This window comes from Pinus tabuliformis, chromosome 8 (assembly GCF_031772625.1).
Source record: "Pinus tabuliformis cultivar Carrire ecotype Pingquan chromosome 8, CPIR1, whole genome shotgun sequence".
In the NCBI taxonomy this organism is placed as follows: Eukaryota; Viridiplantae; Streptophyta; class Pinopsida; order Pinales; family Pinaceae; genus Pinus; species Pinus tabuliformis.
The window spans coordinates 1918513452-1918524600 of record NC_142294.1 but is presented as its reverse complement, the minus strand read 5'-3'; positions in this window follow the sequence as shown (position 1 = coordinate 1918524600).

The following is an 11149-nucleotide window of genomic DNA, read 5'->3' as shown; positions in this document are numbered from 1 at the left end:
TATCTGATCCAATTGAGTTAAAGATATTACACATTGTAGCTAAGTTTAAGAGTAGTGGTAAGTTGTATGCAAAGACACCCTCACTAACATTAATCGATGAAGAGATTTTAAATTTAAATAATAGGTGTAAGATTTCTTGAATAAAGCTAATAAATTTCAGAGTAGTCATTTAAGTAAAAATCCATAGATACGGCTCTAGAATCTTGCAGGATAGTAAAAGACAAATAATTTACTCAATGAAAATTGCAAGAGATAAATATGAAGCTTAAACTTAGCTTGGACTTTGTACGCATCCAAACTGGAACAAATGTATAAATTCAGGTTTCAATTGAGAGCCTTGATAGATTATGCTCTGTCCTTGTATAGTAAATCCAACGGAGAAACGTTTCTTTGGCCTCCCCACGATACAAAAGTTGAATCCTATCATCAAAGAGTTGCTAATTCTCTTGAATATTTGGTAGGTTTCAGCGAGTCTGTAACACACAAGGTTCGTATACTCAAATATTGAGAATATCTGGAATATGGTACTATCCATAATAGGACAAGTAATATTTATATATAATAATGTTAAATGTACAAGTCATATCATTGGTTCCAAATGAGTGTTGAAATTTGATTGCAAGTTGAATTTATGATCTTGGTAATTACTTGTGAGAGAATTATTATTCTCTTAACATTCTTTATTCTTCATGAAACAATTATACTTTAACAATTTTAATTGTAAGAGAGTACTAACTCCTATGGTTGGTAGCAAATATAGATGTGTTAGGATCTGAAGATATTGGGGTTGTCTTGGTTTTTGAAATGGATATTATTTAGGATGTAAATAAAATAGATAGAAGAAGTTCAACTCGGTACATTTGGTCAAATACATTGGAAGGGTGTGTAAATGACATAGTTTTATAAACAATTCCAAAATTCCATTTGTTTTCCATATTTGATATTTTTGGTGGGTATGTGGAGATAACATGTGAAAATGATATTATGGAGTACAACTAGTTAAGAATGAACCAATAGTGGAAATGGTAATAACCTGGATTTATATATTTATTTTAACAACAAATTTACATCATGATAAACATATGAATATCCCATTAAGTATGACCTAAATATGATTCAAATAATCTCACCTTTAGCCTAAGTATATGGCAGAGTAATTTCTGAGGTGTACATTTTTATTAGAGCCATTGTTTGTTTGTTTTGGTTAGAAAAGGGTTTTCTCTTGGTTTTATGTGACTTTCAATTTACCATTTGCATGGTTATTTTGGGAAAAAAAATGTATTAGGAATGCTAGATAAGACACCCGTGGATAGGTAAACAATATTTTATAATTGCAATGCCCATTCCATGATATCTAGTCTTTATTGTTAGATTGTATTTTGAATGTTTCCTTTGATTTTGTTTTTCTTTTTAACCATGAAATTGAAAATACTTGGTATCGTGTCCATTTAAACATCCAAAGCTTGAAGATGAGATTAGTATTACATGATATATTTAATTGAAATCCTTTTAGCTATTTTGTGTTAAGAAAATTCCATGACTACTCGAAAAGTTTACTTTGATGTTGTTATTTGAGCATAGGTTGTATATGTACTTGACCAAGTTCATGCGTTAGAGAGTGAAATGTGTTGTGAATAAAATGACAAGGATTAGACATCGCGCTTCAGATTATTTGTTTTTACAAGTTATATATAGCCTAAGCTTTTTAGCATGTAACTTAGTTGGCTTGATTGTGTGTAAGCTTTCTCTAATGGTTGAATACTAAGTTATTAAGTTGTTCTTTGCAATTTGGACATTTTAATTTATTTGTTTATATAGGTCATTTAACCACATAGTGTCAACTATCCGACCCAAATGAAGAAAAATGGTTTGAGTTTCTTGCTTTTGTGGAGAAAAATGACATTGACATTGCTGATGTTGAGGTATTTGTCATATAATTTTTTTATAGTCTATTTTATTTTATATTCCAATATTCATAATAGTTCATATTTTATACTCTACATTGTATCTTCTTTCGTTTCCAGGAGAGGAACTCAATATTGATGGTAAGAAGCAAGAATTGAAGAAAGAGGAGAAAAATAACACTGGAGCGACAAATGCAAAAAGAGAAAGAAGAGAACCAATCTAGTGATACCCTTAGAGCCAATATCTAGCATAAGACACACAAATAGAGATTGATGGTCAAGTCTTCAAAGTTGGTGAATTCACTTGCAATGTCTTGGAAACACAGTGATAATGTTTTGAAGTGATGAAACAATATTTTATGTCTAAATTATAGGTCAACCAATATAAAGTTGGAAACTCATATTGTAATACTTGACATTTTATATAATATAATTTATGGTTGAAATTATTTATAGTTGCACGTGATATTATTTAGTATTGTAATTAACATATGTAACTTTGTGTTTTCATACTAGATGAATATGCACATTGTATGGCATTTTTTTTAATTTAGTCGCAAAATCATACTAACTAATTTGTGTTGATTAATAATGAACACATAAAATCAATATAAAACTACTAAATTAGTAGTTGATATTCATCAATGATGAACACAAATAAAATTAATACATGACTTAATTAGTTTTTTATATTAATGAAAGTAAATGAAATTAATATAAACTACTAAATTAGTCATTTATATAATGAATATGAAACTACCAAAAAAATATAAATGACTACTGCAAATGATAAATTTGTGATTACAAATGATGACTAAATTTTTCATTAATATGACTATTAGTAGCTAATTTATAGTATCTTATAACATGATCAAAATTTATTCATATTTCTTTGGTCATTAATTGGTTTCAAATGGTGACTAAAATTTGCATATATAAAACTATTAGTAGCTAATTTACAGTATCTTATAACATGATCAACATTTTGGTCATATTTCTTTGGTCTCGAGTGATCATATAGTAGTATATTTTGTTGTATATTTGGTCATTAATTATGATAGTTAATGACTAAAACAATGACCAAATTTATGACTAAATATACTACTAGACGATAAAATTGAGACAACTAATTAATGATTAAGCTAAAAACGACTAAAAGTTGGTCGTGTTATAAGATACTGTAAATTAGCTATTATTGGTCACCAACTGCAAAATTGTCGTTTATATGCAAATTTTAGTCATTTTTTTAGTAACTAATTAGCCATTTTCTACTAGTGCATTAGATAACATAATAATATAGTCACAAAATACTTTGAACACCAAAATTCTCTACTTATCTGTGAATTCTTCAGTGCTTTAAGAAAGTGTATTCGGGATGAGTCTGCTCCTCCCTTCCAATGGAACTGGCAATTACGTCCAGGTTCCCCCCTTAGCATTCACTTTCCAGCACAGTTGGATATTAACCTCTACAGGTTAAGTTATTAGACCCCAGGACTTCCCTAGTGTAGCCTCAAACTTTCAAATGTTTATCTAACTAGAGAGTTTCCATTGGCCCAGACCAGCTCAGGACAACACACCGGAAGCATTCACATTCATTCTCTCTCTTTCCTCAGGTGATTCTTCCTCCTTCTAGTGGGTAACCTCTTCTCGTCCCTCAGGAGATCTTTTATCTCCAAGACCCAGAATGAAAGGAATAATTGCTCCTAACTGTTTTTTGGAATTTTTTAATTAGTTAATGAGTCCTCATCCTTATTCCACTTCTTAACAAATTTTCTTTAGAATTATCACATAATAAAATTTATTATTGTTTTTCATAAACTATTTTCCTCCTTTTTACTTGCAACTAACAATAATAACAAAATTAACAAAATGTCTAATATTTACTTCAACATTGGGTGTTACACTTTGATTTTCGAGTTTTATCATTTTAAGGTTAAAAAGTGATCTTAACATCGAATATTTATGGATTAAAAACCTCATGAATAACACTTGTAATTATGAATTTAGATAATATTTTAGTTTTTAATAAATAAATTTATATTATTAAATATTAAAATTCAATTTTTATTATAACTTTAAAAGTATAATTTCTAGAAAAACAATAATCTTATAAAGTAAAATTAATTTTACTAAAATTATAATAATGATTTTCATTTTATTTATTGGAAATTTTCCAAAATCAATTTCCTTTCCTTTCCAATATAGGATTGTTTTACTAATACAATCTTGATTTAATTTTTTTTTAAAACGTTGACAAGTATTGATAAAAAATTTGGAAATTAGAACCTAGCTTTTCCAATTTCACTTGCTATTTCATTTGTCATGCCTCTTTTATTGTCCCCTTGAAAATGATTCCTCTTAACTATTAGTTTTGTCTCTTTTATTTCTCTCGACTATTATGTTGGTCTTCTTTATTCTATATTAGGATCAGGGATAAAATTTGATATGAATTTACAATTTTTTATTTATTTAACTATTAAATTTTTATTATTTTAAAATATACACACTCACCATGATATTTATTTAAGTTTTAAAATCATAAATTAGATGGCTAACTTAAAAACATACATGTATCCATGTGTGTGCACCTTTATAAAAGAAATTAAAAATAAAATTGTAGAAGTTAGTGACTTTTGGTTATGACTTCAAGATAAGCACATTAGGTATTTCAACTTATTAGAAAAAAGTGGTTTCTGACTTCATGGACTTTATAATTCTTCATTGTAGACTTAAGCCTACAACTTATAAGTTGAGACTCACATGGCATGTCTACTTTATTGGATGAGACTCTAAGATAAGAAAAGTGGGTCTTTCTACTTATTAGGAAAATATCATCTTTATCTTCACTCAAATATTGCAATCTTGCATTGCATACACGTAAGCCTAAAGTCTAAATAACTTAAAAGTTGAGGCTTGCATGACATGTTCACACCCATGGGTCGTTGACTGATCTATTTTTGTATGATTAGTTTTTTTGTGCTAATAACAATTACATATTTATAAATATGTGATTTTTTCTTAATTTTTGTGCTAAGGTTTCCTTAGCTGTTGGCGCTTACAAACAGGTAAATTTCCTTAAGTTAAACAAGAAATCACAAACAAAATAGCTTAAAAAATGAACAATGAAAAACAAACATGTACAATGTAGTGAACCATCAAAGAGACGCATTAACACAATTTTTTGATGAAGGAGTTCACCACTCCTACGCTACATCTCCTTGATCCAGCTTCCATGGCTTGGGCCTCGATATTAGCTCAATGTGGAAACAATGTTGTTTACAGAGCTCTATGGCTCCTGATACCTACACCAATGTGTTCAGAAGGTCCAAATTAGCTAAGAACACTTCTTTCTGAGCTCAATTTGGTCGAAAATTTCTCAAGTTATGTTGCATTCAATTTTTCCCTATGAATCCCTACTATATCTGGAGAGACTCCAGTTAAGTCCACCAAAATTGGAAGTTTCCACCTAATTTGGTCACCAAATCCGCCACCAACTTAACCAATGGTTTAATTAAATGCTAAACGAGATTAATTAAATTAAGTGTGATTAGCGCGCTAAGCACCTATCTGCTGGCCCTTGGTTTTCTGGGGCGTGGTCACATGGGGTGGGGGCTGGCCCGCATGGTTGGTTTCCACCACCCCCGCTATCGGCAATTAATGCAGCTTTAAATACAAGTTCATCATCCACATTTTCAAATATACACATATGGTTTCACGGTAAGGCATGGAATTTGGGTGGGGAAGGTTACGGGTTCAAACCCATCTCCGCACAACCCATATATTTTTACCAATATATATTTATGCCATATGAAATTCAAACTTTGGTTATATGCGAACTTTGGAATATTCAGACTTTGGATTTAATAATTAATGTCTAAAAGATATATATATATAGTTAAAAACTATATAATATAAATAATAAGTCTATATAATAATGTTTAAATAAAAACAAATTCAAATTCCACCTCGGAGCCAACTATGCAATTTCACCTTCCTTGACCCAAACTGGCGAATCGGAGGTGACACTTGTCATAGCCCCATTGGGCGAAAACTAAATAAGATTCTCCTTGCTGACTAGACTACTGATTGCATTGCCATGTCATCATTCTATCCCAATCTGCGATTTTTTTAGCTGTTTAGGAAAACGAAAAACAGGTCTTTTCTCCTTCATTCGAACTATGTTTTTGACGAAACGAATTGTGTTTTGATCGTCTTGACAAGACGAATGCAAACATATAGTTTTTGAGCGAATATGAGAAATTTTAATTTTGAGCTAAATACTAAGCACCTGATCATTCCTCCCCACTAGAAGCCTTTTGGACCCCAAAAGATACTATTATCTGACAAGTAGATGAGGGTACAACTCCCTCACCTTTCCAAGCTTGATCCAATTGGATTTTTACGAATTTTTTCCCTTGAGCTCCTCTTTAAGGAAATCAACATTCACTTGCCTTGAGGACCCTATTCTATACTTATACTTGTCTTTGCCCCTTTCAAGCTGATCTTGCACTGTTTGTTGCACCATTTTCAGTCGTTCATAGAAACTCATGATTTTTTCCATGTCGCCATCAAAAATAACATCCTCCTTACCATGATGTCATAACAAAATATAATGCAAATGGATGACAAATTTCACTACTTGGTTTTCTTGACGCAAGCCCGATTATACATCTTGAAAGTATGAAATTTTCTGAACATAACTTTCATGTAAAACATAATGACGCTTGAATACAATAGTTACATAACCAATAGGCCTAAAGGGCATAATAATGAACTTGTTTCTTATACCTCTTTTCTACCTTCGAACCAAGTGAAATTTTTTACAAGCATCCATCCAATGAAAGTGCATGGATCACTGCAAGTTAATCTTTACACCATGGAAATCTTCTGAATGAAATAATATGGTGAAGTTGTTTGCATAAACCTAAAACTCAAATGACCCTTTCAAGTTTGAAAGAGCATAAAAAAAAATTGAATTGATCTTTTGGTTTGAAGCAACGCATGCCTCTTGTTGTTTGCCTCCCCACTGGAAGACTTTGCACGCACATGACAATGCATGCCAAGGAGCTTGAAAAGAAAAAAATTCAACAACAACTCTCCTCCAACATTGGGCTGCTCCCAACAAACCTTTTATCAAAATGACGATCTTGGGCGTTGACCTATCAACAATGGCATCCAACTTGGAGAGGCTTTCCTTCAACTTACCTCCTCCAATATCATGGCCCAAATGCATCAAAGAAGTGAAACCCAACTTGTACTTTGATATCTTCACAACATCAAATAATTTTCCTTCATAGATGACATGTGCATCAGAAAACTTTCTAAACATTTTTATGTCACCCAAATGGACAATTTCTTCAAGAAAGGACTCTTTTTTTCCATAATTCAAATACATGTATGTAATAGAAGTGATACAAAGAACATACAACATTAAAATCCATACAAACCATTCTTGTTTGGTATTATGTATATTCTTGCACTCACCTCTTTTTACAACTTTTCTTTGGCTAAAACTACTCCTTTTGTCCTCTTTCTTGAAATTCTTACCATTTCTCTTTGGCACCATAACCATCGGTGCACAACATGGCATAAGGGATGACTGAATGAGCCCATTGTTCAACAAAATTTTGCATTGCATTGGTGTCTCTACACTTCGAAATTTCGGAAACCCTTGCATGCTAACATCGCAAAGGGAAACCTCTTGTTGCAAAGATATTTCATGTGAAGTTTCTTTCTCCTTGAAGGATGATTATTTCACAACCTAATGAACTGAACCAACCAAATCAGAATGAAACTTGCATTACATGCAACAACATTTTCATAAACAATATCATCATTTGGCTTGATCATGAGAAGTACTAAACTTTTACTTGAATTCATTAGTCTTTTTGTCTGTCCTGCATTAACCAAAGAAATGTTTAACTTTTTGCAATGGGATCTCACTATGTACTCCACACCATCCTTGAAAAATTGATACTTGTTCTCACGGCGACAAAACACTTCTTTTCGGTTATTAAAATATGGACTACCCAACACAACACCTGAAATATCAAGCAGTACCACACCTAACTCTACTTCATCCACAAAATTTGCAGTGATTGCAAACTTAAATAAACATTTTCTTGTAACCTGTAAACTGATGTCTCTTGTTATCCATCCCAAAGGGTATGGTTTATGGTGAGGTACAGTTCCAAGATTCAATCTATTGACTAAGTCTTCAGAGATTAGATTCGTTTGTGACCCACTATCGAAGAGTATGTCAATCTTGGTGTGTTTAGATATGACCCTAACATGAAATAACTCAATTCGTCTCTTTTCATCTGGAGTAGTAGTAGTGTTACAGTTTTGTGAACTAGTGCTCTTAAGTCTTTGATTCTTTCTTCCCACTAGGGCTTTCAAACAATCCATGTCCTGTGGTGTAGGATTCATCCTTTCCATAAACAACCAAGGTGGGAAATTTCCTTGATTATAAGTTGCAATTACATAATCATATTTTTCTTTTTCTGTATCTCCCATATTCTAACCCTTCTTTTCAATAAATTTAGCTTATGAGTGATCGTGTGTGTGGCAAAGGGTCCCGACTCCCACTCCAACGAAGCCCATGTAGATGTGACCAATTCATTAAAATATATATCTTCCAATCATACAATGTTAAATTTGAATGGAAGCCCCAAGCGAATGTTTTCCCAACACCACTATAGAATGATGGGAATATGATTAGAGATATATGTTTTTTGTACCCAAGATTTCATATTTCCCAGAGCTTCCACCAGATTCTCATGTACCATGAATCGATCTAAGCGCTTCCTAATATGTTCCTTGCTAGTCCTACAATTATTCCAGTTGGAAGAAAGAGGGGAAGGGCATATATCTACGAGATGATGATCTACAAAAAGACTTTACAATCTGCCAGCCAACAGATCCAATCGATAGTGTGTTCCCGAGCATTCATGTGCTGATAATGTAATATTCTAGTCACCCGCCATTATAAGGCCACTAGTCTTAAGGATGTCGTATGACTCCATATGATTCCAAAAAGCAGTGTGGTCTCTACAAGGAGCATATAAGTTGAGAAAATGTATGTGAGTCAAATTTTTGGGAAAGTGGCCAATTAAAAGTATACTAGCAAAGAGTCGAAAGGCACAAATATTTTCCCACCTGGGATCCCATAATGCAACAAGGCCACCAGACATGCCAACAAATCTCACTCCCATTATGTGCCAATCATGGGAAAATAGAGAGAAAGTATCATATAACACATGAAGAATCTGCAAGGGTCTCTTGAGAAGGATGCTGATAGGACATATGTTGAGGATCAGGTGACGACGACTTAATTGCTTCGGGTGGTCTCCCAAGCCACAAAGGTTGAGAGATAGGATGTTCAACATGATGACCCATTTACAGAAACCCATTTCATCGCAACCCATCCCTACATATCCTTTTCAAGCATCTCAGAAAAAATCCAACGTCCCACAAGTGCCCTCTTCTGTAAACTAGTGACTTTGCCCCAAAGCACGTTGTGACCAAAACACATAAGTTTAGTTTCATGATTCAATTTGATAACCCACTCTTTATTCTGCTTCGAAAACTGGCGATGAAGGTGGGCAAGTGGAGGGCATAACTTGAGTTCCGTAGCCAATAGTTCTTTCGTGGCACAATCCACAAGCATGTGTCCAGAGACAAACAAAGGTTAAAAAAAATTCTCCAAGCAATCATTTTTAGTAAAGGCCTTTTCTGCAGCCACCATGACCCGAATAAAGGCCCCGTGAACCAACACATCAACATCCAGGTAATCAAACCCATGTTCCGTGTGTGGGCCAAGGTCCACCACTAAAGAGAAAGTATCGAGGAGACACCTACGACCACCACCTCGTCCATGTAGAGGCCTGAGAGAAAAATTACTATGAAGGTAAGGCCTGGATGGAATTTCGTCCCGATGAGGATCACATAAAGAATATAATATATTCCCAAGAAGTACAATAGATAAATACTCTGATAGACAATTCCAACCACCCTCGATGGGATCCACGACCGATGCACACTGCAGGGATTCAGAACAAGAAACACCACATCACTTTAATGCAATTTATCCTCCCAAGATATGATGTGAAAGGTACTCCACCATCCCAATATGGAAGGATCCCAGTAGATCAACAACCACCTCAATATGCAGCCTCAGAAAGTGGGACAAAAGCTAGAAAGTAGCAGGAGAGATTGGGAAACCGAGCTAGAAAATTTGAAAGTTGTTGGAGAAATCTCGCCAAATTTTCACAATACAGAACCATGCATTGAAAGGATTCCCCAATCGATTTTGTCCCACCCCCCAACTCAGTCCAATAGGAAGAAAGTGCAGTACAATAGCTGAGTTAAACTTATACAGTCAATCCAGTAATAAACAAAGAGGTAAGAATTGATAGCATGAAGCACACAAACCACAACATCTAAGCCAATATAAGTTGTAGCCCATTCAATAACAGCCAAAAAATCACTTGAATCTTCCATCATTGCAACAATGAAAATACTAGAACAATCGACCCCAATGAGCCCAAGTGCAAATGTAACATTCACCAAAACAAAGACACCCCAAGCCACATGTCCCGAGAGCACTACAACGGGTAAAGAGTGAAGCAAGCACACATAATTATTTTGATTTTGATTGATCTTTTTGTTAGCCAAACCCTCTAAATAACTTAACTAAAAATATATATTAATAGTGATAAACATAAATTCATCATTCACTCAAAAGACTTATTTCATAATATATTTAGGATGCTAAAATAAATAAAAAATCATCAAAAATTAATTAAATTATAAATGATTATTATTACTACAAAGGAATTAATATATGTACATTTGAAAGATTCTTAATCATGAAAATTTATCTCTACTTATTATATATTTAAATAATATATGTTACAATATCATGGTTCAAAATTTATCTCTACTTTATCATACATTTAAATAATATATGTTACAATATCATGACTTACCAATATAGAATACCCAAAAAAAACATAACCCATGATTTATCAATACCATATACCAAAAAAAACATAACTCATTTCATAAGACATGATATTTTCTTAATTAATCAATTTAATTAAAAAACAAAAAAACATAAATAAATCAATTTAATTAAAAAACAAAAAAACATAAATAAATTCCAGTATTTAAATTTTATAGATTAAAAATATGGTATTCAACTTCAACTTACTATCATAAAAAAACAGCTTCAACTTTCTATC